Source organism: Platichthys flesus, chromosome 7 (assembly GCF_949316205.1).
Source record: "Platichthys flesus chromosome 7, fPlaFle2.1, whole genome shotgun sequence".
In the NCBI taxonomy this organism is placed as follows: Eukaryota; Metazoa; Chordata; class Actinopteri; order Pleuronectiformes; family Pleuronectidae; genus Platichthys; species Platichthys flesus.
This window is the reverse complement of record NC_084951.1, coordinates 3,445,871-3,473,240: the sequence shown is the minus strand read 5'-3', so window position 1 is coordinate 3,473,240 and position 27,370 is coordinate 3,445,871. Positions and strand designations below refer to the sequence as shown.

At 38.2% G+C, this 27,370-nt stretch overlaps 23 non-coding genes across 23 annotated transcripts in view; all 23 read left to right on the top strand.

Annotated features, from left to right (window-relative positions):
* Positions 1–4,291: 4,291 nt before the first annotated feature.
* LOC133957631 (5S ribosomal RNA) lies at positions 4,292–4,410 on the top strand. The gene has a single exon (XR_009921412.1). It is a non-coding gene; the product is annotated as a 5S ribosomal RNA (ribosomal RNA).
* A 925-nt stretch (positions 4,411–5,335) lies between these two features.
* LOC133957773 (5S ribosomal RNA) lies at positions 5,336–5,454 on the top strand. Its single transcript, XR_009921546.1, has one exon. It is a non-coding gene; the product is annotated as a 5S ribosomal RNA (ribosomal RNA).
* A 924-nt stretch (positions 5,455–6,378) lies between these two features.
* On the top strand, positions 6,379–6,497 carry LOC133957630 (5S ribosomal RNA). The gene has a single exon (XR_009921411.1). It is a non-coding gene; the product is annotated as a 5S ribosomal RNA (ribosomal RNA).
* A 925-nt stretch (positions 6,498–7,422) lies between these two features.
* On the top strand, positions 7,423–7,541 carry LOC133957629 (5S ribosomal RNA). The gene has a single exon (XR_009921410.1). It is a non-coding gene; the product is annotated as a 5S ribosomal RNA (ribosomal RNA).
* Positions 7,542–8,466: 925 nt separating this feature from the next.
* Positions 8,467–8,585, top strand: LOC133957762 (5S ribosomal RNA). The gene has a single exon (XR_009921536.1). It is a non-coding gene; the product is annotated as a 5S ribosomal RNA (ribosomal RNA).
* A 925-nt stretch (positions 8,586–9,510) lies between these two features.
* Positions 9,511–9,629, top strand: LOC133957821 (5S ribosomal RNA). Its single transcript, XR_009921591.1, has one exon. It is a non-coding gene; the product is annotated as a 5S ribosomal RNA (ribosomal RNA).
* Positions 9,630–10,554: 925 nt separating this feature from the next.
* Positions 10,555–10,673, top strand: LOC133957628 (5S ribosomal RNA). Its single transcript, XR_009921409.1, has one exon. It is a non-coding gene; the product is annotated as a 5S ribosomal RNA (ribosomal RNA).
* A 925-nt stretch (positions 10,674–11,598) lies between these two features.
* LOC133957626 (5S ribosomal RNA) lies at positions 11,599–11,717 on the top strand. Its single transcript, XR_009921407.1, has one exon. It is a non-coding gene; the product is annotated as a 5S ribosomal RNA (ribosomal RNA).
* A 924-nt stretch (positions 11,718–12,641) lies between these two features.
* Positions 12,642–12,760, top strand: LOC133957697 (5S ribosomal RNA). Its single transcript, XR_009921474.1, has one exon. It is a non-coding gene; the product is annotated as a 5S ribosomal RNA (ribosomal RNA).
* Positions 12,761–13,685: 925 nt separating this feature from the next.
* Positions 13,686–13,804, top strand: LOC133957847 (5S ribosomal RNA). Its single transcript, XR_009921615.1, has one exon. It is a non-coding gene; the product is annotated as a 5S ribosomal RNA (ribosomal RNA).
* Positions 13,805–14,729: 925 nt separating this feature from the next.
* LOC133957712 (5S ribosomal RNA) lies at positions 14,730–14,848 on the top strand. The gene has a single exon (XR_009921488.1). It is a non-coding gene; the product is annotated as a 5S ribosomal RNA (ribosomal RNA).
* A 925-nt stretch (positions 14,849–15,773) lies between these two features.
* On the top strand, positions 15,774–15,892 carry LOC133957625 (5S ribosomal RNA). Its single transcript, XR_009921406.1, has one exon. It is a non-coding gene; the product is annotated as a 5S ribosomal RNA (ribosomal RNA).
* Positions 15,893–16,817: 925 nt separating this feature from the next.
* LOC133957741 (5S ribosomal RNA) lies at positions 16,818–16,936 on the top strand. Its single transcript, XR_009921516.1, has one exon. It is a non-coding gene; the product is annotated as a 5S ribosomal RNA (ribosomal RNA).
* A 925-nt stretch (positions 16,937–17,861) lies between these two features.
* On the top strand, positions 17,862–17,980 carry LOC133957624 (5S ribosomal RNA). The gene has a single exon (XR_009921405.1). It is a non-coding gene; the product is annotated as a 5S ribosomal RNA (ribosomal RNA).
* Positions 17,981–18,905: 925 nt separating this feature from the next.
* Positions 18,906–19,024, top strand: LOC133957621 (5S ribosomal RNA). The gene has a single exon (XR_009921404.1). It is a non-coding gene; the product is annotated as a 5S ribosomal RNA (ribosomal RNA).
* Positions 19,025–19,949: 925 nt separating this feature from the next.
* LOC133957620 (5S ribosomal RNA) lies at positions 19,950–20,068 on the top strand. Its single transcript, XR_009921403.1, has one exon. It is a non-coding gene; the product is annotated as a 5S ribosomal RNA (ribosomal RNA).
* Positions 20,069–20,993: 925 nt separating this feature from the next.
* Positions 20,994–21,112, top strand: LOC133957648 (5S ribosomal RNA). The gene has a single exon (XR_009921428.1). It is a non-coding gene; the product is annotated as a 5S ribosomal RNA (ribosomal RNA).
* A 925-nt stretch (positions 21,113–22,037) lies between these two features.
* Positions 22,038–22,156, top strand: LOC133957791 (5S ribosomal RNA). Its single transcript, XR_009921562.1, has one exon. It is a non-coding gene; the product is annotated as a 5S ribosomal RNA (ribosomal RNA).
* Positions 22,157–23,081: 925 nt separating this feature from the next.
* Positions 23,082–23,200, top strand: LOC133957619 (5S ribosomal RNA). Its single transcript, XR_009921402.1, has one exon. It is a non-coding gene; the product is annotated as a 5S ribosomal RNA (ribosomal RNA).
* Positions 23,201–24,125: 925 nt separating this feature from the next.
* Positions 24,126–24,244, top strand: LOC133957701 (5S ribosomal RNA). The gene has a single exon (XR_009921478.1). It is a non-coding gene; the product is annotated as a 5S ribosomal RNA (ribosomal RNA).
* A 925-nt stretch (positions 24,245–25,169) lies between these two features.
* LOC133957828 (5S ribosomal RNA) lies at positions 25,170–25,288 on the top strand. Its single transcript, XR_009921598.1, has one exon. It is a non-coding gene; the product is annotated as a 5S ribosomal RNA (ribosomal RNA).
* A 925-nt stretch (positions 25,289–26,213) lies between these two features.
* LOC133957790 (5S ribosomal RNA) lies at positions 26,214–26,332 on the top strand. Its single transcript, XR_009921561.1, has one exon. It is a non-coding gene; the product is annotated as a 5S ribosomal RNA (ribosomal RNA).
* Positions 26,333–27,258: 926 nt separating this feature from the next.
* Positions 27,259–27,370, top strand: part of LOC133957618 (5S ribosomal RNA) — a 119-nt gene continuing 7 nt past the window's right edge. The window contains exon 1 of the ribosomal RNA XR_009921401.1: positions 27,259–27,370. This exon is cut by the window's right edge and continues 7 nt beyond it. This is a non-coding gene — a ribosomal RNA (5S ribosomal RNA).

The window sequence follows — 27,370 nt, the reverse complement described above, 5'->3', positions numbered from 1 at the left end:
AGCTTATTAAGAGAGGATTCATATAAAGAGATGATAGCAAAATGTATCAAAGAAGAAATAGAGAACAGATTAAACAAAGATAATATTTGTATTTGGTGGGAAAATTTGAAAGAAAAAGTTAAAAAGAAAAGCATATACTATTCCAAGCAAAAGAACTTCAGAATGGATCAGGTAGAGAAAGAGATACAAAATAAATTAAACGAAGAAGCAGGGAAAGCAGACAAAGATGGAAATTATAATATACAAAATTATCTGAAGATGAGAAGGCAACTAAAAGATTGTGAGAAAAATAAATGTGATGGGGCGATAGTAAGGAGTAGAGTACAGTATGCTGTAGAGGGGGAAAGGTGCACAGCGTACTTTCTAAACCTGGAAAAAAATAAGCAGGAAAATAATTATATAAACGAACTACAGAATGAAAATGGGGAGAAGGTAAATGATTTGGTTAGCATCTTGAATACAGTGGAAGGCTTCTATAAAAACTTGTATAAAAAAGGGAATACAGAAAAAGTATGTATTGATGAGGTCTTGAGTGGTGTGGATGCAAGGATATCAGCAGACGAGCAAGACATGTGTGACAGAGAGATTACAGTAGAAGAAATACAAATGGCAATTAAAAATGCAAAAAACAATAAAAGCCCTGGTTCAGATGGCCTGAGCAGTGAATTCTACAAAGAGTTTGCTGATGTGTTGGCACCCATACTGCTAATGATATATCAAAGCATGGAAGAGGGACAACTGGTTCCAGAATCCATGGCTACTGGGGTAATCACAATATTATTTAAAAATAAGGGGAGTAGGTTGGAGTTAGGGAATTATAGGCCAATTAGTTTATTGAATAGTGACTATAAGATATTAACAAGGGTTTTAGCGTATAGGATTAAGAAGGTAATGGGAGGAATAATATCACCAACACAGGCATATAGTGTCGAAGGGAGAGACATAGCAGATATAATAGGGACAGTGAGGGACGTTGTTAGGCATATGAAAGAACAGTCTGGGATTGTGTTGAGTGTAGATTTGAATAAGGCTTTTGATAGAGTGGAGCATGAGTTCTTGTTTCGGACTATGAAAGAATTTGGGTTTGGGGATAGAATAGTGAGTTGGATCAGGCTGCTGTATAAGGAAGCTAAGAGTAGGGTCAAATGTAATGGTCTGATGACAGACACCTTTGCTTTGGAGAGGTCAGTGAGACAGGGCTGTCCTTTATCAGCACTGTTGTATAGCATGTCTATCGAACCCTTTGCTGTCCTTATAAAAAAAGATAGTAATATAAAAGGAATACAAATACCAGGTGAGAAAATTAATATAATTCAACAATATGCGGATGACATGACAATAACAGTAGAAAATATGGACAGCATCAATATAATTATGAAACACATGGGAACATATGGGAGGGCAGCGGGGGCTAAAGTGAATATAGAAAAATCGGAACTAATGTGTATAGGTCAGGAGGGGGATAGGGTTGACAGTATGATTGCATTTAGAGTGGTGGACTGCATCAAAGTTTTAGGAGTAAACATAGGTCCAAACGAAAAGGAAGCAAGAGATATCACTTGGGCAAGAGTGATAAATAAGATAAAACACACTTTAAATGCATGGAAGCAGAGGAAATTGAAATTAAAAGGTAAGGTAATAGTTGTTAATTCCTTATTATTATCCAAATGTGTGTATGTTTTGGGCGCACTAGATCTTCCGGTATGGGTTCTATCTGAATTAAATCAGCTGACTTCAAACTTCTTGTGGGATGGGAAGGGTGCGAGGATATCCCACAAAACGTTGATAGCAGGGTACAGTGAGGGAGGGCTAAAACTGGTGGACATTGACACAAAACGTAAAGCACTGAGGGTTAAAACAGTGAAGAAGTATCTCCATGATGTGAATGACTATGGGTGGAAACAATTCTTTAAAATGTATGTTCAGATGGCTGGTAGATGTGGAGAGAATAGTCTGCTTATGGTTTTGAAAGAACCAATGTATGAAAAAGTGCCTTCTTTCTACCAAGAGGTGTTCAGAGCGTGGGGAGAATTCCTACCCAACATATCATACAACTGTAGTAATGTAACCGAAGTAATGAATAAACCCGTTTTTCTCAATCCTATAATACAGCATAACAACAAAATGCTATACAATAAGGTTTTCATGGATGCAGGAATTAGGCAAGTAAAGGACATGGTCTATGAGTTTGTGCCTGGGTTTCTGCCTGGGCAGGCAATGGTAGACTGCGTAAGAGAATGGGATGAGGATGCTAGGAGAGATATGATTGTAAAAATGTATGATATAATTAAGGGGAGTATGCCTGTAGACTGGAGGTATTTGATTGAGAGAGAGTGTGTGAGGACAGGGGATGGACCTTTACCTAAACTAATGTTTGTTAAAAATGACGCAAATAAAGAGTTTAAAGAATTAAAAGCAAAAAACATATATTTAGAACTGATAGCGAAACTGTTGAAAAGACCGGCATCAGAACAAATGTGGGAGAGGGTTCTGCCAGGTATGAATGTACAGTTGATATGGGAAAACCTCCAAATCAAATATAATGCAATAGAATGTGAAAACAACGACTTCATGACGAGACACAACAGGATCTATGTAAACACGGTGCTGCATCAGATTAACAAAGAGAACAAAAGAGAATGTGACGTGTGTGAAACTGAGCCAGAAGACTTGTTACATATATATATCCGATGTGAATGTCTACGTAGGTTTGTTTTGAAGTTAAAAGAGATGCTGTTTAAAAACTGGGAAATGGGTTTTGTAAAGGCATATGAATGGAACAAAATGTTGCTGTTTGGAGTAAATGGGAAAAGGAAAGATGTGAATGTTCGTTTGTTTAATTTTGTGTTAAGCCATGTAAGGTATGCTATTATGTCAAGAAGGAATCTTGCTCATTTTGAGAGGAAAAAAGTGCATGTGTGGGATTTGTTTGAATCGGTTGTCAGGAGAAATGTGGGTTTGATCTTTAAATATGGTGCTGAGGACTTTGCTGAATGTTTTATTGACGGGTGTGGCTTTATATCTGTAACATCGGAAGGGAAACTAGCATTTAATTTCTGAGTGTGCCGCTATGTTTATCAGGCGCACGTGTTATTATTAAGTGATTTATTTTTCTTTCTTTTTTATCATTTTTTGAGTTTTGTTATCCCTTAACATGAATGTGATTCCTGTGTGTATGTCATTGTTTTGTGTAAATATTTACAGATGAATGTCGTTTGTATATATAAATTGGTATTTTTGATAATAAAAAAAAAAAAAAAAAAAAAAAAACACGCCCGATCTCGTCCGATCTCGGAAGCTAAGCAGGGTTGGGCCTGGTTAGTACTTGGATGGGAGACCGCCTGGGAATACCAGGTGCTGTAAGCTTTTAACAATTTTCTTTGCAACCAGCAGAGGGGACTGTTGCTGCTGCTTTAAAGGAGAAGCACCTTTGAAAGAGCACGAAAGACTCAGCATCAAAGAAAACCAGGCTATGGATCACACACACATCATCACTGAAGGAAAAGAGTGAACATTTAAATGACTTTTGATAGTCGAAACACTACTTTATTCATGCACTAGTAACCTATCACTCTCAAAATGTCCTTTTTGGAGAGAAGGATGAAAGAGCGGGGAGTTTACTCACCATCAAGGAAGAAACAGTATATGAAACCCTCACAGTCTTACTGATGGAAATTGTCATGATTTTGTTTCTTGCAATAATATGATAAAATTGCACCTTCAGATTCTTTTCATTTAACATAAACAACAACAAAAGATGAGTTTCAATGGACACAAAATAAAAGGAAAGTGTTGGTTATGGTTATGATTCTCTGTATTGCCATCAGAGCTTGGTGTTGCTCCTGCTTCAGAGGAGACACATTTTTGAATGAGCAGGAAAGACTGGCAATCAAAGCAAGAAAGGATATTCAGTCGGAGATCATCATAGGTGGCGGATGAGATTGAACATTCAAATGACATTTGATATTCGAAACACTACTATATTCATGTCAAATTAACATATCACCCTAAAAATGTCATATTTGGAGAGCAGGGTGAAAGAGCAGGGAGAAATTACTCACCATGAAGGAAGAAACAGTATATGAAACCCTGACATTATTACTGAAGGACATTATTAAATTATTGTAGTGATTTTTTTCTTGCTATATTATGAGAAAATTGCACCGTGAGTGTCTTTTCCTTAACTTTATATAACAATAAAAAACAAGTTTGGATGGTCACAAAGCAACCATGCTATTGATGATGGTGGCGATTCACATGTATAAATAAGGTATTGTGGGTCGAGTTAATCGCTTACGGCCATACCACCCTGAACACGCCCGATCTCGTCCGATCTCGGAAGCTAAGCAGGGTCGGGCCTGGTTAGTACTTGGATGGGAGACCGCCTGGGAATACCAGGTGCTGTAAGCTTTTAACAATTTTCTTTGCAACCAGCAGAGGGGACTGTTGCTGCTGCTTTAAAGGAGAAGCACCTTTGAAAGAGCACGAAAGACTCAGCATCAAAGAAAACCAGGCTATGGAACACACACACATCATCACTGAAGGAAAAGAGTGAACATTTAAATGACTTTTGATAGTCGAAACACTACTTTATTCATGCACTAGTAACCTATCACTCTCAAAATGTCCTATTTGGAGAGAAGGATGAAAGAGCGGGGAGTTTACTCACCATCAAGGAAGAAACAGTATATGAAACCCTCACAGTCTTACTGATGGAAATTGTCATGATTTTGTTTCTTGCAATAATATGATAAAATTGCACCTTCAGATTCTTTTCATTTAAGATAAACAACAACAAAAGATGAGTTTCAATGGACACAAAATAAAAGGAAAGTGTTGGTTATGGTTATGATTCTCTGTATTGCCATCAGAGCTTGGTGTTGCTCCTGCTTCAGAGGAGACACATTTTTGAATGAGCAGGAAAGACTGGCAATCAAAGCAAGAAAGGATATTCAGTCGGAGATCATCATAGGTGGAGGATGAGATTGAACATTCAAATGACATTTGATATTCGAAACACTACTATATTCATGTCAAATTAACATATCACCCTAAAAATGTCATATTTGGAGAGAAGGGTGAAAGAGCAGGGAGAAATTACTCACCATGAAGGAAGAAACAGTATATGAAACCCTGACATTATTACTGAAGGACATTATTAAATTATTGTAGTGATTTTTTTCTTGCTATATTATGAGAAAATTGCACCGTGAGTGTCTTTTCCTTAACTTTATATAACAATAAAAAACAAGTTTGGATGGTCACAAAGCAACCATGCTATTGATGATGGTGGCGATTCACATGTATAAATAAGGTATTGTGGGTCGAGTTAATCGCTTACGGCCATACCACCCTGAACACGCCCGATCTCGTCCGATCTCGGAAGCTAAGCAGGGTCGGGCCTGGTTAGTACTTGGATGGGAGACCGCCTGGGAATACCACGTGCTGTAAGCTTTTAACAATTTTCTTTGCAACCAGCAGAGGGGACTGTTGCTGCTGCTTTAAAGGAGAAGCACCTTTGAAAGAGCACGAAAGACTCAGCATCAAAGAAAACCAGGCTATGGAACACACACACATCATCACTGAAGGAAAAGAGTGAACATTTAAATGACTTTTGATAGTCGAAACACTACTTTATTCATGCACTAGTAACCTATCACTCTCAAAATGTCCTATTTGGAGAGAAGGATGAAAGAGCGGGGAGTTTACTCACCATCAAGGAAGAAACAGTATATGAAACCCTCACAGTCTTACTGATGGAAATTGTCATGATTTTGTTTCTTGCAATAATATGATAAAATTGCACCTTCAGATTCTTTTCATTTAAGATAAACAACAACAAAAGATGAGTTTCAATGGACACAAAATAAAAGGAAAGTGTTGGTTATGGTTATGATTCTCTGTATTGCCATCAGAGCTTGGTGTTGCTCCTGCTTCAGAGGAGACACATTTTTGAATGAGCAGGAAAGACTGGCAATCAAAGCAAGAAAGGATATTCAGTCGGAGATCATCATAGGTGGAGGATGAGATTGAACATTCAAATGACATTTGATATTCGAAACACTACTATATTCATGTCAAATTAACATATCACCCTAAAAATGTCATATTTGGAGAGCAGGGTGAAAGAGCAGGGAGAAATTACTCACCATGAAGGAAGAAACAGTATATGAAACCCTGACATTATTACTGAAGGACATTATTAAATTATTGTAGTGATTTTTTTCTTGCTATATTATGAGAAAATTGCACCTTGAGTGTCTTTTCCTTAACATTATATAACAATAAAAAACAAGTTTGGATGGTCACAAAGCAACCATGCTATTGATGATGGTGGCGATTCACATGTATAAATAAGGTATTGTGGTCGAGTTAATCGCTTACGGCCATACCACCCTGAACACGCCCGATCTCGTCCGATCTCGGAAGCTAAGCAGGGTCGGGCCTGGTTAGTACTTGGATGGGAGACCGCCTGGGAATACCAGGTGCTGTAAGCTTTTAACAATTTTCTTTGCAACCAGCAGAGGGGACTGTTGCTGCTGCTTTAAAGGAGAAGCACCTTTGAAAGAGCACGAAAGACTCAGCATCAAAGAAAACCAGGCTATGGAACACACACACATCATCACTGAAGGAAAAGAGTGAACATTTAAATGACTTTTGATAGTCGAAACACTACTTTATTCATGCACTAGTAACCTATCACTCTCAAAATGTCCTATTTGGAGAGAAGGATGAAAGAGCGGGGAGTTTACTCACCATCAAGGAAGAAACAGTATATGAAACCCTCACAGTCTTACTGATGGAAATTGTCATGATTTTGTTTCTTGCAATAATATGATAAAATTGCACCTTCAGATTCTTTTCATTTAACATAAACAACAACAAAAGATGAGTTTCAATGGACACAAAATAAAAGGAAAGTGTTGGTTATGGTTATGATTCTCTGTATTGCCATCAGAGCTTGGTGTTGCTCCTGCTTCAGAGGAGACACATTTTTGAATGAGCAGGAAAGACTGGCAATCAAAGCAAGAAAGGATATTCAGTCGGAGATCATCATAGGTGGAGGATGAGATTGAACATTCAAATGACATTTGATATTCGAAACACTACTATATTCATGTCAAATTAACATATCACCCTAAAAATGTCATATTTGGAGAGCAGGGTGAAAGAGCAGGGAGAAATTACTCACCATGAAGGAAGAAACAGTATATGAAACCCTGACATTATTACTGAAGGACATTATTAAATTATTGTAGTGATTTTTTTCTTGCTATATTATGAGAAAATTGCACCTTGAGTGTCTTTTCCTTAACATTATATAACAATAAAAAACAAGTTTGGATGGTCACAAAGCAACCATGCTATTGATGATGGTGGCGATTCACATGTATAAATAAGGTATTGTGGGTCGAGTTAATCGCTTACGGCCATACCACCCTGAACACGCCCGATCTCGTCCGATCTCGGAAGCTAAGCAGGGTCGGGCCTGGTTAGTACTTGGATGGGAGACCGCCTGGGAATACCAGGTGCTGTAAGCTTTTAACAATTTTCTTTGCAACCAGCAGAGGGGACTGTTGCTGCTGCTTTAAAGGAGAAGCACCTTTGACAGAGCACGAAAGACTCAGCATCAAAGAAAACCAGGCTATGGAACACACACACATCATCACTGAAGGAAAAGAGTGAACATTTAAATGACTTTTGATAGTCGAAACACTACTTTATTCATGCACTAGTAACCTATCACTCTCAAAATGTCCTATTTGGAGAGAAGGATGAAAGAGCGGGGAGTTTACTCACCATCAAGGAAGAAACAGTATATGAAACCCTCACAGTCTTACTGATGGAAATTGTCATGATTTTGTTTCTTGCAATAATATGATAAAATTGCACCTTCAGATTCTTTTCATTTAAGATAAACAACAACAAAAGATGAGTTTCAATGGACACAAAATAAAAGGAAAGTGTTGGTTATGGTTATGATTCTCTGTATTGCCATCAGAGCTTGGTGTTGCTCCTGCTTCAGAGGAGACACATTTTTGAATGAGCAGGAAAGACTGGCAATCAAAGCAAGAAAGGATATTCAGTCGGAGATCATCATAGGTGGAGGATGAGATTGAACATTCAAATGACATTTGATATTCGAAACACTACTATATTCATGTCAAATTAACATATCACCCTAAAAATGTCATATTTGGAGAGCAGGGTGAAAGAGCAGGGAGAAATTACTCACCATGAAGGAAGAAACAGTATATGAAACCCTGACATTATTACTGAAGGACATTATTAAATTATTGTAGTGATTTTTTTCTTGCTATATCATGAGAAAATTGCACCTTGAGTGTCTTTTCCTTAACATTATATAACAATAAAAAACAAGTTTGGATGGTCACAAAGCAACCATGCTATTGATGATGGTGGCGATTCACATGTATAAATAAGGTATTGTGGGTCAAGTTAATCACTTACGGCCATACCACCCTGAACATGCCCGATCTCGTCCGATCTCGGAAGCTAAGCAGGGTCGGGCCTGGTTAGTACTTGGATGGGAGACCGCCTGGGAATACCAGGTGCTGTAAGCTTTTAACAATTTTCTTTGCAACCAGCAGAGGGGACTGTTGCTGCTGCTTTAAAGGAGAAGCACCTTTGAAAGAGCACGAAAGACTCAGCATCAAAGAAAACCAGGCTATGGAACACACACACATCATCACTGAAGGAAAAGAGTGAACATTTAAATGACTTTTGATAGTCGAAACACTACTTTATTCATGCACTAGTAACCTGTCACTCTCAAAATGTCCTATTTGGAGAGAAGGATGAAAGAGCGGGGAGTTTACTCACCATCAAGGAAGAAACAGTATATGAAACCCTCACAGTCTTACTGATGGAAATTGTCATGATTTTGTTTCTTGCAATAATATGATAAAATTGCACGTTCAGATTCTTTTCATTTAACATAAACAACAACAAAAGATGAGTTTCAATGGACACAAAATAAAAGGAAAGTGTTGGTTATGGTTATGATTCTCTGTATTGCCATCAGAGCTTGGTGTTGCTCCTGCTTCAGAGGAGACACATTTTTGAATGAGCAGGAAAGACTGGCAATCAAAGCAAGAAAGGATATTCAGTCGGAGATCATCATAGGTGGAGGATGAGATTGAACATTCAAATGACATTTGATATTCGAAACACTACTATATTCATGTCAAATTAACATATCACCCTAAAAATGTCATATTTGGAGAGCAGGGTGAAAGAGCAGGGAGAAATTACTCACCATGAAGGAAGAAACAGTATATGAAACCCTGACATTATTACTGAAGGACATTATTAAATTATTGTAGTGATTTTTTTCTTGCTATATTATGAGAAAATTGCACCTTGAGTGTCTTTTCCTTAACATTATATAACAATAAAAAACAAGTTTGGATGGTCACAAAGCAACCATGCTATTGATGATGGTGGCGATTCACATGTATAAATAAGGTATTGTGGGTCGAGTCAATCGCTTACGGCCATACCACCCTGAACACGCCCGATCTCGTCCGATCTCGGAAGCTAAGCAGGGTCGGTTCTGGTTAGTACTTGGATGGGAGACCGCCTGGGAATACCAGGTGCTGTAAGCTTTTAACAATTTTCTTAACAACCAGCAGAGGGGACTGTTGCTGCTGCTTTAAAGGTGAAGCACCTTTGAAAGAGCACGAAAGACTCAGCATCAAAGAAAACCAGGCTATGGAACACACACACATCATCACTGAAGGAAAAGAGTGAACATTTAAATGAGTTTTGATAGTCGAAACACTACTTTATTCATGCACTAGTAACCTATCACTCTCAAAATGTCCTATTTGGAGAGAAGGATGAAAGAGCGGGGAGTTTACTCACCATCAAGGAAGAAACAGTATATGAAACCCTCACAGTCTTACTGATGGAAATTGTCATGATTTTGTTTCTTGCAATAATATGATAAAATTGCACCTTCAGATTCTTTTCATTTAACATAAACAACAACAAAAGATGAGTTTAAATGGACACAAAATAAAAGGAAAGTGTTGGTTATGGTTATGATTCTCTGTATTGCCATCAGAGCTTGGTGTTGCTCCTGCTTCAGAGGAGACACATTTTTGAATGAGCAGGAAAGACTGGCAATCAAAGCAAGAAAGGATATTCAGTCGGAGATCATCATAGGTGGAGGATGAGATTGAACATTCAAATGACATTTGATATTCGAAACACTACTATATTCATGTCAAATTAACATATCACCCTAAAAATGTCATATTTGGAGAGCAGGGTGAAAGAGCAGGGAGAAATTACTCACCATGAAGGAAGAAACAGTATATGAAACCCTGACATTATTACTGAAGGACATTATTAAATTATTGTAGTGATTTTTTTCTTGCTATATTATGAGAAAATTGCACCGTGAGTGTCTTTTCCTTAACATTATATAACAATAAAAAACAAGTTTGGATGGTCACAAAGCAACCATGCTATTGATGATGGTGGCGATTCACATGTATAAATAAGGTATTGTGGGTCGAGTTAATCGCTTACGGCCATACCACCCTGAACACGCCCGATCTCGTCCGATCTCGGAAGCTAAGCAGGGTCGGGCCTGGTTAGTACTTGGATGGGAGACCGCCTGGGAATACCAGGTGCTGTAAGCTTTTAACAATTTTCTTTGCAACCAGCAGAGGGGACTGTTGCTGCTGCTTTAAAGGAGAAGCACCTTTGAAAGAGCACGAAAGACTCAGCATCAAAGAAAACCAGGCTATGGAACACACACACATCATCACTGAAGGAAAAGAGTGAACATTTAAATGACTTTTGATAGTCGAAACACTACTTTATTCATGCACTAGTAACCTATCACTCTCAAAATGTCCTATTTGGAGAGAATGATGAAAGAGCGGGGAGTTTACTCACCATCAAGGAAGAAACAGTATATGAAACCCTCACAGTCTTACTGATGGAAATTGTCATGATTTTGTTTCTTGCAATAATATGATAAAATTGCACCTTCAGATTCTTTTCATTTAAGATAAACAACAACAAAAGATGAGTTTCAATGGACACAAAATAAAAGGAAAGTGTTGGTTATGGTTATGATTCTCTGTATTGCCATCAGAGCTTGGTGTTGCTCCTGCTTCAGAGGAGACACATTTTTGAATGAGCAGGAAAGACTGGCAATCAAAGCAAGAAAGGATATTCAGTCGGAGATCATCATAGTTGGAGGATGAGATTGAACATTCAAATGACATTTGATATTCGAAACACTACTATATTCATGTCAAATTAACATATCACCCTAAAAATGTCATATTTGGAGAGCAGGGTGAAAGAGCAGGGAGAAATTACTCACCATGAAGGAAGAAACAGTATATGAAACCCTGACATTATTACTGAAGGACATTATTAAATTATTGTAGTGATTTTTTTCTTGCTATATTATGAGAAAATTGCACCTTGAGTGTCTTTTCCTTAACAATATATAACAATAAAAAACAAGTTTGGATGGTCACAAAGCAACCATGCTATTGATGATGGTGGCGATTCACATGTATAAATAAGGTATTGTGGGTCGAGTTAATCGCTTACGGCCATACCACCCTGAACACGCCCGATCTCGTCCGATCTCGGAAGCTAAGCAGGGTCGGGCCTGGTTAGTACTTGGATGGGAGACCGCCTGGGAATACCAGGTGCTGTAAGCTTTTAACAATTTTCTTTGCAACCAGCAGAGGGGACTGTTGCTGCTGCTTTAAAGGAGAAGCACCTTTGAAAGAGCACGAAAGACTCAGCATCAAAGAAAACCAGGCTATGGAACACACACACATCATCACTGAAGGAAAAGAGTGAACATTTAAATGACTTTTGATAGTCGAAACACTACTTTATTCATGCACTAGTAACCTATCACTCTCAAAATGTCCTATTTGGAGAGAAGGATGAAAGAGCGGGGAGTTTACTCACCATCAAGGAAGAAACAGTATATGAAACCCTCACAGTCTTACTGATGGAAATTGTCATGATTTTGTTTCTTGCAATAATATGATAAAATTGCACCTTCAGATTCTTTTCATTTAACATAAACAACAACAAAAGATGAGTTTCAATGGACACAAAATAAAAGGAAAGTGTTGGTTATGGTTATGATTCTCTGTATTGCCATCAGAGCTTGGTGTTGCTCCTGCTTCAGAGGAGACACATTTTTGAATGAGCAGGAAAGACTGGCAATCAAAGCAAGAAAGGATATTCAGTCGGAGATCATCATAGGTGGAGGATGAGATTGAACATTCAAATGACATTTGATATTCGTAACACTACTATATTCATGTCAAATTAACATATCACCCTAAAAATGTCATATTTGGAGAGCAGGGTGAAAGAGCAGGGAGAAATTACTCACCATGAAGGAAGAAACAGTATATGAAACTCTGACATTATTACTGAAGGACATTATTAAATTATTGTAGTGATTTTTTTCTTGCTATATTATGAGAAAATTGCACCTTGAGTGTCTTTTCCTTAACATTATATAACAATAAAAACAAGTTTGGATGGTCACAAAGCAACCATGCTATTGATGATGGTGGCGATTCACATGTATAAATAAGGTATTGTGGGTGGAGTTAATCGCTTACGGCCATACCACCCTGAACACGCCCGATCTCGTCCGATCTCGGAAGCTAAGCAGGGGCGGGCCTGGTTAGTACTTGGATGGGAGACCGCCTGGGAATACCAGGTGCTGTAAGCTTTTAACAATTTTCTTTGCAACCAGCAGAGGGGACTGTTGCTGCTGCTTTAAAGGAGAAGCACCTTTGAAAGAGCACGAAAGACTCAGCATCAAAGAAAACCAGGCTATGGAACACACACACATCATCACTGAAGGAAAAGAGTGAACATTTAAATGACTTTTGATAGTCGAAACACTACTTTATTCATGCACTAGTAACCTATCACTCTCAAAATGTCCTATTTGGAGAGAAGGATGAAAGAGCGGGGAGTTTACTCACCATCAAGGAAGAAACAGTATATGAAACCCTCACAGTCTTACTGATGGAAATTGTCATGATTTTGTTTCTTGCAATAATATGATAAAATTGCACCTTCAGATTCTTTTCATTTAAGATAAACAACAACAAAAGATGAGTTTCAATGGACACAAAATAAAAGGAAAGTGTTGGTTATGGTTATGATTCTCTGTATTGCCATCAGAGCTTGGTGTTGCTCCTGCTTCAGAGGAGACACATTTTTGAATGAGCAGGAAAGACTGGCAATCAAAGCAAGAAAGGATATTCAGTCGGAGATCATCATAGGTGGAGGATGAGATTGAACATTCAAATGACATTTGATATTCGAAACACTACTATATTCATGTCAAATTAACATATCACCCTAAAAATGTCATATTTGGAGAGCAGGGTGAAAGAGCAGGGAGAAATTACTCACCATGAAGGAAGAAACAGTATATGAAACCCTGACATTATTACTGAAGGACATTATTAAATTATTGTAGTGATTTTTTTCTTGCTATATTATGAGAAAATTGCACCTTGAGTGTCTTTTCCTTAACATTATATAACAATAAAAAACAAGTTTGGATGGTCACAAAGCAACCATGCTATTGATGATGGTGGCGATTCACATGTATAAATAAGGTATTGTGGGTCGAGTTAATCGTTTACGGCCATACCACCCTGAACACGCCCGATCTTGTCCGATCTCGGAAGCTAAGCAGGGTCGGGCCTGGTTAGTACTTGGATGGAAGACCGCCTGGGAATACCAGGTGCTGTAAGCTTTTAACAATTTTCTTTGCAACCAGCAGAGGGGACTGTTGCTGCTGCTTTAAAGGAGAAGCACCTTTGAAAGAGCACGAAAGACTCAGCATCAAAGAAAACCAGGCTATGGAACACACACACATCATCACTGAAGGAAAAGAGTGAACATTTAAATGACTTTTGATAGTCGAAACACTACTTTATTCATGCACTAGTAACCTGTCACTCTCAAAATGTCCTATTTGGAGAGAAGGATGAAAGAGCGGGGAGTTTACTCACCATCAAGGAAGAAACAGTATATGAAACCCTCACAGTCTTACTGATGGAAATTGTCATGATTTTGTTTCTTGCAATAATATGATAAAATTGCACCTTCAGATTCTTTTCATTTAACATAAACAACAACAAAAGATGAGTTTCAATGGACACAAAATAAAAGGAAAGTGTTGGTTATGGTTATGATTCTCTGTATTGCCATCAGAGCTTGGTGTTGCTCCTGCTTCAGAGGAGACACATTTTTGAATGAGCAGGAAAGACTGGCAATCAAAGCAAGAAAGGATATTCAGTCGGAGATCATCATAGGTGGAGGATGAGATTGAACATTCAAATGACATTTGATATTCGAAACACTACTATATTCATGTCAAATTAACATATCACCCTAAAAATGTCATATTTGGAGAGCAGGGTGAAAGAGCAGGGAGAAATTACTCACCATGAAGGAAGAAACAGTATATGAAACCCTGACATTATTACTGAAGGACATTATTAAATTATTGTAGTGATTTTTTTCTTGCTATATTATGAGAAAATTGCACCTTGAGTGTCTTTTCCTTAACATTATATAACAATAAAAAACAAGTTTGGATGGTCACAAAGCAACCATGCTATTGATGATGGTGGCGATTCACATGTATAAATAAGGTATTGTGGGTCGAGTTAATCGCTTACGGCCATACCACCCTGAACACGCCCGATCTCGTCCGATCTCGGAAGCTAAGCAGGGTCGGGCCTGGTTAGTACTTGGATGGGAGACCGCCTTGGAATACCAGGTGCTGTAAGCTTTTAACAATTTTCTTTGAAACCAGCAGAGGGGACTGTTGCTGCTGCTTTAAAGGAGAAGCACCTTTGAAAGAGCACGAAAGACTCAGCATCAAAGAAAACCAGGCTATGGAACACACACACATCATCACTGAAGGAAAAGAGTGAACATTTAAATGACTTTTGATAGTCGAAACACTACTTTATTCATTCACTAGTAACCTATCACTCTCAAAATGTCCTATTTGGAGAGAAGGATGAAAGAGCGGGGAGTTTACTCACCATCAAGGAAGAAACAGTATATGAAACCCTCACAGTCTTACTGATGGAAATTGTCATGATTTTGTTTCTTGCAATAATATGATAAAATTGCACCTTCAGATTCTTTTCATTTAACATAAACAACAACAAAAGATGAGTTTCAATGGACACAAAATAAAAGGAAAGTGTTGGTTATGGTTATGATTCTCTGTATTGCCATCAGAGCTTGGTGTTGCTCCTGCTTCAGAGGAGACACATTTTTGAATGAGCAGGAAAGACTGGCAATCAAAGCAAGAAAGGATATTCAGTCGGAGATCATCATAGGTGGAGGATGAGATTGAACATTCAAATGACATTTGATATTCGAAACACTACTATATTCATGTCAAATTAACATATCACCCTAAAAATGTCATATTTGGAGAGCAGGGTGAAAGAGCAGGGAGAAATTACTCACCATGAAGGAAGAAACAGTATATGAAACCCTGACATTATTACTGAAGGACATTATTAAATTATTGTAGTGATTTTTTTCTTGCTATATTATGAGAAAATTGCACCGTGAGTGTCTTTTCCTTAACATTATATAACAATAAAAAACAAGTTTGGATGGTCACAAAGCAACCATGCTATTGATGATGGTGGCGATTCACATGTATAAATAAGGTATTGTGGGTCGAGTTAATCGCTTACGGCCATACCACCCTGAACACGCCCGATCTCGTCCGATCTCGGAAGCTAAGCAGGGTCGGGCCTGGTTAGTACTTGGATGGGAGACCGCCTGGGAATACCAGGTGCTGTAAGCTTTTAACAATTTTCTTTGCAACCAGCAGAGGGGACTGTTGCTGCTGCTTTAAAGGAGAAGCACCTTTGAAAGAGCACGAAAGACTCAGCATCAAAGAAAACCAGGCTATGGAACACACACACATCATCACTGAAGGAAAAGAGTGAACATTTAAATGACTTTTGATAGTCGAAACACTACTTTATTCATGCACTAGTAACCTATCACTCTCAAAATGTCCTATTTGGAGAGAATGATGAAAGAGCGGGGAGTTTACTCACCATCAAGGAAGAAACAGTATATGAAACCCTCACAGTCTTACTGATGGAAATTGTCATGATTTTGTTTCTTGCAATAATATGATAAAATTGCACCTTCAGATTCTTTTCATTTAAGATAAACAACAACAAAAGATGAGTTTCAATGGACACAAAATAAAAGGAAAGTGTTGGTTATGGTTATGATTCTCTGTATTGCCATCAGAGCTTGGTGTTGCTCCTGCTTCAGAGGAGACACATTTTTGAATGAGCAGGAAAGACTGGCAATCAAAGCAAGAAAGGATATTCAGTCGGAGATCATCATAGGTGGAGGATGAGATTGAACATTCAAATGACATTTGATATTCGAAACACTACTATATTCATGTCAAATTAACATATCACCCTAAAAATGTCATATATGGAGAAAAGGGTAAAAGAGCAGGGAGAAATTACTCACCATGAAGGAAGAAACAGTATATGAAACCCTGACATTATTACTGAAGGACATTATTAAATTATTGTAGTGATTTTTTTCTTGCTATATTATGAGAAAATTGCACCTTGAGTGTCTTTTCCTTAACATTATATAACAATAAAAAACAAGTTTGGATGGTCACAAAGCAACCATGCTATTGATGATGGTGGCGATTCACATGTATAAATAAGGTATTGTGGGTCGAGTTAATCGCTTACGGCCATACCACCCTGAACACGCCCGATCTTGTCCGATCTCGGAAGCTAAGCAGGGTCGGGCCTGGTTAGTACTTGGATGGGAGACCGCCTGGGAATACCAGGTGCTGTAAGCTTTTAACAATTTTCTTTGCAACCAGCAGAGGGGACTGTTGCTGCTGCTTTAAAGGAGAAGCACCTTTGAAAGAGCACGAAAGACTCAGCATCAAAGAAAACCAGGCTATGGAACACACACACATCATCACTGAAGGAAAAGAGTGAACATTTAAATGACTTTTGATAGTCGAAACACTACTTTATTCATGCACTAGTAACCTATCACTCTCAAAATGTCCTATTTGGAGAGAAGGATGAAAGAGCGGGGAGTTTACTCACCATCAAGGAAGAAACAGTATATGAAACCCTCACAGTCTTACTGATGGAAATTGTCATGATTTTGTTTCTTGCAATAATATGATAAAATTGCACCTTCAGATTCTTTTCATTTAACATAAACAACAACAAAAGATGAGTTTCAATGGACACAAAATAAAAGGAAAGTGTTGGTTATGGTTATGATTCTCTGTATTGCCATCAGAGCTTGGTGTTGCTCCTGCTTCAGAGGAGACACATTTTTGAATGAGCAGGAAAGACTGGCAATCAAAGCAAGAAAGGATATTCAGTCGGAGATCATCATAGGTGGAGGATGAGATTGAACATTCAAATGACATTTGATATTCGAAACACTACTATATTCATGTCAAATTAACATATCACCCTAAAAATGTCATATTTGGAGAGCAGGGTGAAAGAGCAGGGAGAAATTACTCACCATGAAGGAAGAAACAGTATATGCAACCCTGACATTATTACTGAAGGACATTATTAAATTATTGTAGTGATTTTTTTCTTGCTATATTATGAGAAAATTGCACCTTGAGTGTCTTTTCCTTAACATTATATAACAATAAAAAACAAGTTTGGATGGTCACAAAGCAACCATGCTATTGATGATGGTGGCGATTCACATGTATAAATAAGGTATTGTGGGTCGAGTTAATCGCTTACGGCCATACCACCCTGAACACGCCCGATCTCGTCCGATCTCGGAAGCTAAGCAGGGTCGGGCCTGGTTAGTACTTGGATGGGAGACCGCCTGGGAATACCAGGTGCTGTAAGCTTTTAACAATTTTCTTTGCAACCAGCAGAGGGGACTGTTGCTGCTGCTTTAAAGGAGAAGCACCTTTGAAAGAGCACGAAAGACTCAGCATCAAAGAAAACCAGGCTATGGAACACACACACATCATCACTGAAGGAAAAGAGTGAACATTTAAATGACTTTTGATAGTCGAAACACTACTTTATTCATGCACTAGTAACCTATCACTCTCAAAATGTCCTATTTGGAGAGAATGATGAAAGAGCGGGGAGTTTACTCACCATCAAGGAAGAAACAGTATATGAAACCCTCACAGTCTTACTGATGGAAATTGTCATGATTTTGTTTCTTGCAATAATATGATAAAATTGCACCTTCAGATTCTTTTCATTTAAGATAAACAACAACAAAAGATGAGTTTCAATGGACACAAAATAAAAGGAAAGTGTTGGTTATGGTTATGATTCTCTGTATTGCCATCAGAGCTTGGTGTTGCTCCTGCTTCAGAGGAGACACATTTTTGAATGAGCAGGAAAGACTGGCAATCAAAGCAAGAAAGGATATTCAGTCGGAGATCATCATAGGTGGAGGATGAGATTGAACATTCAAATGACATTTGATATTCGAAACACTACTATATTCATGTCAAATTAACATATCACCCTAAAAATGTCATATTTGGAGAGCAGGGTGAAAGAGCAGGGAGAAATTACTCACCATGAAGGAAGAAACAGTATATGAAACCCTGACATTATTACTGAAGGACATTATTAAATTATTGTAGTGATTTTTTTCTTGCTATATTATGAGAAAATTGCACCTTGAGTGTCTTTTCCTTAACATTATATAACAATAAAAAACAAGTTTGGATGGTCACAAAGCAACCATGCTATTGATGATGGTGGCGATTCACATGTATAAATAAGGTATTGTGGGTCGAGTTAATCGCTTACGGCCATACCACCCTGAACACGCCCGATCTCGTCCGATCTCGGAAGCTAAGCAGGGTCGGGCCTGGTTAGTACTTGGATGGGAGACCGCCTGGGAATACCAGGTGCTGTAAGCTTTTAACAATTTTCTTTGCAACCAGCAGAGGGGACTGTTGCTGCTGCTTTAAAGGAGAAGCACCTTTGAAAGAGCACGAAAGACTCAGCATCAAAGAAAACCAGGCTATGGAACACACACACATCATCACTGAAGGAAAAGAGTGAACATTTAAATGACTTTTGATAGTCGAAACACTACTTTATTCATGCACTAGTAACCTATCACTCTCAAAATGTCCTATTTGGAGAGAAGGATGAAAGAGCGGGGAGTTTACTCACCATCAAGGAAGAAACAGTATATGAAACCCTCACAGTCTTACTGATGGAAATTGTCATGATTTTGTTTCTTGCAATAATATGATAAAATTGCACCTTCAGATTCTTTTCATTTAACATAAACAACAACAAAAGATGAGTTTCAATGGACACAAAATAAAAGGAAAGTGTTGGTTATGGTTATGATTCTCTGTATTGCCATCAGAGCTTGGTGTTGCTCCTGCTTCAGAGGAGACACATTTTTGAATGAGCAGGAAAGACTGGCAATCAAAGCAAGAAAGGATATTCAGTCGGAGATCATCATAGGTGGAGGATGAGATTGAACATTCAAATGACATTTGATATTCGAAACACTACTATATTCATGTCAAATTAACATATCACCCTAAAAATGTCATATTTGGAGAGAAGGGTGAAAGAGCAGGGAGAAATTACTCACCATGAAGGAAGAAACAGTATATGAAACCCTGACATTATTACTGAAGGACATTATTAAATTATTGTAGTGATTTTTTTCTTGCTATATTATGAGAAAATTGCACCTTGAGTGTCTTTTCCTTAACATTATATAACAATAAAAAACAAGTTTGGATGGTCACAAAGCAACCATGCTATTGATGATGCTGGCGATTCACATGTATAAATAAGGTATTGTGGGTCGAGTTAATTGCTTACGGCCATACCACCCTGAACACGCCCGATCTCGTCCGATCTCGGAAGCTAAGCAGGGTCGGGCCTGGTTAGTACTTGGATGGGAGACCGCCTGGGAATACCAGGTGCTGTAAGCTTTTAACAATTTTCTTTGCAACCAGCAGAGGGGACTGTTCCTGCTGCTTTAAAGGAGAAGCACCTTTGAAAGAGCACGAAAGACTCAGCATCAAAGAAAACCAGGCTATGGAACACACACACATCATCACTGAAGGAAAAGAGTGAACATTTAAATGACTTTTGATAGTCGAAACACTACTTTATTCATGCACTAGTAACCTATCACTCTCAAAATGTCCTATTTGGAGAGAAGGATGAAAGAGCGGGGAGTTTACTCACCATCAAGGAAGAAACAGTATATGAAACCCTCACAGTCTTACTGATGGAAATTGTCATGATTTTGTTTCTTGCAATAATATGATAAAATTGCACCTTCAGATTCTTTTCATTTAACATAAACAACAACAAAAGATGAGTTTCAATGGACACAAAATAAAAGGAAAGTGTTGGTTATGGTTATGATTCTCTGTATTGCCATCAGAGCTTGGTGTTGCTCCTGCTTCAGAGGAGACACATTTTTGAATGAGCAGGAAAGACTGGCAATCAAAGCAAGAAAGGATATTCAGTCGGAGATCATCATAGGTGGAGGATGAGATTGAACATTCAAATGACATTTGATATTCGAAACACTACTATATTCATGTCAAATTAACATATCACCCTAAAAATGTCATATTTGGAGAGCAGGGTGAAAGAGCAGGGAGAAATTACTCACCATGAAGGAAGAAACAGTATATGCAACCCTGACATTATTACTGAAGGACATTATTAAATTATTGTAGTGATTTTTTTCTTGCTATATTATGAGAAAATTGCACCTTGAGTATCTTTTCCTTAACATTATATAACAATAAAAAACAAGTTTGGATGGTCACAAAGCAACCATGCTATTGATGATGGTGGCGATTCACATGTATAAATAAGGTATTGTGGGTCGAGTTAATCGCTTACGGCCATACCACCCTGAACACGCCCGATCTCGTCTGATCTCGGAAGCTAAGCAGGGTCGGGCCTGGTTAGTACTTGGATGGGAGACCGCCTGGGAATACCAGGTGCTGTAAGCTTTTAACAATTTTCTTTGCAACCAGCAGAGGGGACTGTTGCTGCTGCTTTAAAGGAGAAGCACCTTTGAAAGAGCACGAAAGACTCAGCATCAAAGAAAACCAGGCTATGGAACACACACACATCATCACTGAAGGAAAAGAGTGAACATTTAAATGACTTTTGATAGTCGAAACACTACTTTATTCATGCACTAGTAACCTATCACTCTCAAAATGTCCTATTTGGAGAGAAGGATGAAAGAGCGGGGAGTTTACTCACCATCAAGGAAGAAACAGTATATGAAACCCTCACAGTCTTACTGATGGAAATTGTCATGATTTTGTTTCTTGCAATAATATGATAAAATTGCACCTTCAGATTCTTTTCATTTAACATAAACAACATTAAAAGATGAGTTTCAATGGACACAAAATAAAAGGAAAGTGTTGGTTATGGTTATGATTCTCTGTATTGCCATCAGAGCTTGGTGTTGCTCCTGCTTCAGAGGAGACACATTTTTGAATGAGCAGGAAAGACTGGCAATCAAAGCAAGAAAGGATATTCAGTCGGAGATCATCATAGGTGGAGGATGAGATTGAACATTCAAATGACATTTGATATTCGAAACACTACTATATTCATGTCAAATTAACATATCACCCTAAAAATGTCATATTTGGAGAGAAGGGTGAAAGAGCAGGGAGAAATTACTCACCATGAAGGAAGAAACAGTATATGAAACCCTGACATTATTACTGAAGGACATTATTAAATTATTGTAGTGATTTTTTTCTTGCTATATTATGAGAAAATTGCACCGTGAGTGTCTTTTCCTTAACATTATATAACAATAAAAAACAAGTTTGGATGGTCACAAAGCAACCATGCTATTGATGATGGTGGCGATTCACATGTATAAATAAGGTATTGTGGGTCGAGTTAATTGCTTACGGCCATACCACCCTGAACACGCCCGATATCGTCCGATCTCGGAAGCTAAGCAGGGTCGGGCCTGGTTAGTACTTGGATGGGAGACCGCCTGGGAATACCAGGTGCTGTAAGCTTTTAACAATTTTCTTTGCAACCAGCAGAGGGGACTGTTGCTGCTGCTTTAAAGGAGAAGCACCTTTGAAAGAGCACGAAAGACTCAGCATCAAAGAAAACCAGGCTATGGAACACACACACATCATCACTGAAGGAAAAGAGTGAACATTTAAATGACTTTTGATAGTCGAAACACTACTTTATTCATGCACTAGTAACCTATCACTCTCAAAATGTCCTATTTGGAGAGAAGGATGAAAGAGCGGGGAGTTTACTCACCATCAAGGAAGAAACAGTATATGAAACCCTCACAGTCTTACTGATGGAAATTGTCATGATTTTGTTTCTTGCAATAATATGATAAAATTGCACCTTCAGATTCTTTTCATTTAAGATAAACAACAACAAAAGATGAGTTTCAATGGACACAAAATAAAAGGAAAGTGTTGGTTATGGTTATGATTCTCTGTATTGCCATCAGAGCTTGGTGTTGCTCCTGCTTCAGAGGAGACATATTTTTGAATGAGCAGGAAAGACTGGCAATCAAAGCAAGAAAGGATATTCAGTCGGAGATCATCATAGGTGGAGGATGAGATTGAACATTCAAATGACATTTGATATTCGAAACACTACTATATTCATGTCAAATTAACATATCACCCTAAAAATGTCATATTTGGAGAGAAGGGTGAAAGAGCAGGGAGAAATTACTCACCATGAAGGAAGAAACAGTATATGAAACCCTGACATTATTACTGAAGGACATTATTAAATTATTGTAGTGATTTTTTTCTTGCTATATTATGAGAAAATTGCACCGTGAGTGTCTTTTCCTTAACATTATATAACAATAAAAAACAAGTTTGGATGGTCACAAAGCAACCATGCTATTGATGATGCTGGCGATTCACATGTATAAATAAGGTATTGTGGGTCGAGTTAATTGCTTACGGCCATACCACCCTGAACACGCCCGATCTCGTCCGATCTCGGAAGCTAAGCAGGGTCGGGCCTGGTTAGTACTTGGATGGGAGACCGCCTGGGAATACCAGGTGCTGTAAGCTTTTAACAATTTTCTTTGCAACCAGCAGAGGGGACTGTTCCTGCTGCTTTAAAGGAGAAGCACCTTTGAAAGAGCACGAAAGACTCAGCATCAAAGAAAACCAGGCTATGGAACACACACACATCATCACTGAAGGAAAAGAGTGAACATTTAAATGACTTTTGATAGTCGAAACACTACTTTATTCATGCACTAGTAACCTATCACTCTCAAAATGTCCTATTTGGAGAGAAGGATGAAAGAGCGGGGAGTTTACTCACCATCAAGGAAGAAACAGTATATGAAACCCTCACAGTCTTACTGATGGAAATTGTCATGATTTTGTTTCTTGCAATAATATGATAAAATTGCACCTTCAGATTCTTTTCATTTAACATAAACAACAACAAAAGATGAGTTTCAATGGACACAAAATAAAAGGAAAGTGTTGGTTATGGTTATGATTCTCTGTATTGCCATCAGAGCTTGGTGTTGCTCCTGCTTCAGAGGAGACACATTTTTGAATGAGCAGGAAAGACTGGCAATCAAAGCAAGAAAGGATATTCAGTCGGAGATCATCATAGGTGGAGGATGAGATTGAACATTCAAATGACATTTGATATTCGAAACACTACTATATTCATGTCAAATTAACATATCACCCTAAAAATGTCATATTTGGAGAGCAGGGTGAAAGAGCAGGGAGAAATTACTCACCATGAAGGAAGAAACAGTATATGCAACCCTGACATTATTACTGAAGGACATTATTAAATTATTGTAGTGATTTTTTTCTTGCTATATTATGAGAAAATTGCACCTTGAGTGTCTTTTCCTTAACATTATATAACAATAAAAAACAAGTTTGGATGGTCACAAAGCAACCATGCTATTGATGATGGTGGCGATTCACATGTATAAATAAGGTATTGTGGGTCGAGTTAATCGCTTACGGCCATACCACCCTGAACACGCCCGATCTCGTGCGATCTCGGAAGCTAAGCAGGGTCGGGCCTGGTTAGTACTTGGATGGGAGACCGCCTGGGAATACCAGGTGCTGTAAGCTTTTAACAATTTTCTTTGCAACCAGTAGAGGGGACTGTTGCTGCTGCTTTAAAGGAGAAGCACCTTTGAAAGAGCACGAAAGACTCAGCATCAAAGAAAACCAGGCTATGGAACACACACACATCATCACTGAAGGAAAAGAGTGAACATTTAAATGACTTTTGATAGTCGAAACACTACTTTATTCATGCACTAGTAACCTATCACTCTCAAAATGTCCTATTTGGAGAGAAGGATGAAAGAGCGGGGAGTTTACTCACCATCAAGGAAGAAACAGTATATGAAACCCTCACAGTCTTACTGATGGAAATTGTCATGATTTTGTTTCTTGCAATAATATGATAAAATTGCACCTTCAGATTCTTTTCATTTAAGATAAACAACAACAAAAGATGAGTTTCAATGGACACAAAATAAAAGGAAAGTGTTGGTTATGGTTATGATTCTCTGTATTGCCATCAGAGCTTGGTGTTGCTCCTGCTTCAGAGGAGACACATTTTTGAATGAGCAGGAAAGACTGGCAATCAAAGCAAGAAAGGATATTCAGTCGGAGATCATCATAGGTGGAGGATGAGATTGAACATTCAAATGACATTTGATATTCGAAACACTACTATATTCATGTCAAATTAACATATCACCCTAAAAATGTCATATTTGGAGAGCAGGGTGAAAGAGCAGGGAGAAATTACTCACCATGAAGGAAGAAACAGTATATGAAACCCTGACATTATTACTGAAGGACATTATTAAATTATTGTAGTGATTTTTTTCTTGCTATATTATGAGAAAATTGCACCTTGAGTGTCTTTTCCTTAACATTATATAACAATAAAAAACAAGTTTGGATGGTCACAAAGCAACCATGCTATTGATGATGGTGGCGATTCACATGTATAAATAAGGTATTGTGGGTCGGGTTAATCGCTTAAGGCCATACCACCCTGAACATGCCCGATCTCGTCCGATCTCGGAAGCTAAGCAGGGTCGGGCCTGGTTAGTACTTGGATGGGAGACCGCCTGGGAATACCAGGTGCTGTAAGCTTTTAACAATTTTCTTTGCAACCAGCAGAGGGGACTGTTCCTGCTGCTTTAAAGGAGAAGCACCTTTGAAAGAGCACGAAAGACTCAGCATCAAAGAAAACCAGGCTATGGAACACACACACATCATCACTGAAGGAAAAGAGTGAACATTTAAATGACTTTTGATAGTCGAAACACTACTTTATTCATGCACTAGTAACCTATCACTCTCAAAATGTCCTATTTGGAGAGAAGGATGAAAGAGCGGGGAGTTTACTCACCATCAAGGAAGAAACAGTATATGAAACCCTCACAGTCTTACTGATGGAAATTGTCATGATTTTGTTTCTTGCAATAATATGATAAAATTGCACCTTCAGATTCTTTTCATTTAACATAAACAACAACAAAAGATGAGTTTCAATGGACACAAAATAAAAGGAAAGTGTTGGTTATGGTTATGATTCTCTGTATTGCCATCAGAGCTTGGTGTTGCTCCTGCTTCAGAGGAGACACATTTTTGAATGAGCAGGAAAGACTGGCAATCAAAGCAAGAAAGGATATTCAGTCGGAGATCATCATAGGTGGAGGATGAGATTGAACATTCAAATGACATTTGATATTCGAAACACTACTATATTCATGTCAAATTAACATATCACCCTAAAAATGTCATATTTGGAGAGAAGGGTGAAAGAGCAGGGAGAAATTACTCACCATGAAGGAAGAAACAGTATATGAAACCCTGACATTATTACTGAAGGACATTATTAAATTATTGTAGTGATTTTTTTCTTGCTATATTATGAGAAAATTGCACCGTGAGTGTCTTTTCCTTAACATTATATAACAATAAAAAACAAGTTTGGATGGTCACAAAGCAACCATGCTATTGATGATGGTGGCGATTCACATGTATAAATAAGGTATTGTGGGTCGAGTTAATTGCTTACGGCCATACCACCCTGAACACGCCCGATATCGTCCGATCTCGGAAGCTAAGCAGGGTCGGGCCTGGTTAGTACTTGGATGGGAGACCGCCTGGGAATACCAGGTGCTGTAAGCTTTTAACAATTTTCTTTGCAACCAGCAGAGGGGACTGTTGCTGCTGCTTTAAAGGAGAAGCACCTTTGAAAGAGCACGAAAGACTCAGCATCAAAGAAAACCAGGCTATGGAACACACACACATCATCACTGAAGGAAAAGAGTGAACATTTAAATGACTTTTGATAGTCGAAACACTACTTTATTCATGCACTAGTAACCTATCACTCTCAAAATGTCCTATTTGGAGAGAAGGATGAAAGAGCGGGGAGTTTACTCACCATCAAGGAAGAAACAGTATATGAAACCCTCACAGTCTTACTGATGGAAATTGTCATGATTTTGTTTCTTGCAATAATATGATAAAATTGCACCTTCAGATTCTTTTCATTTAAGATAAACAACAACAAAAGATGAGTTTCAATGGACACAAAATAAAAGGAAAGTGTTGGTTATGGTTATGATTCTCTGTATTGCCATCAGAGCTTGGTGTTGCTCCTGCTTCAGAGGAGACATATTTTTGAATGAGCAGGAAAGACTGGCAATCAAAGCAAGAAAGGATATTCAGTCGGAGATCATCATAGGTGGAGGATGAGATTGAACATTCAAATGACATTTGATATTCGAAACACTACTATATTCATGTCAAATTAACATATCACCCTAAAAATGTCATATTTGGAGAGCAGGGTGAAAGAGCAGGGAGAAATTACTCACCATGAAGGAAGAAACAGTATATGCAACCCTGACATTATTACTGAAGGACATTATTAAATTATTGTAGTGATTTTTTTCTTGCTATATTATGAGAAAATTGCACCTTGAGTGTCTTTTCCTTAACATTATATAACAATAATAAAACAAGTTTGGATGGTCACAAAGCAACCATGCTATTGATGATGGTGGCGATTCACATGTATAAATAAGGTATTGTGGGTCGAGTTAATCGCTTACGGCCATACCACCCTGAACACGCCCGATCTCGTCCGATCTCGGAAGCTAAGCAGGGTCGGGCCTGGTTAGTACTTGGATGGGAGACCGCCTGGGAATACCAGGTGCT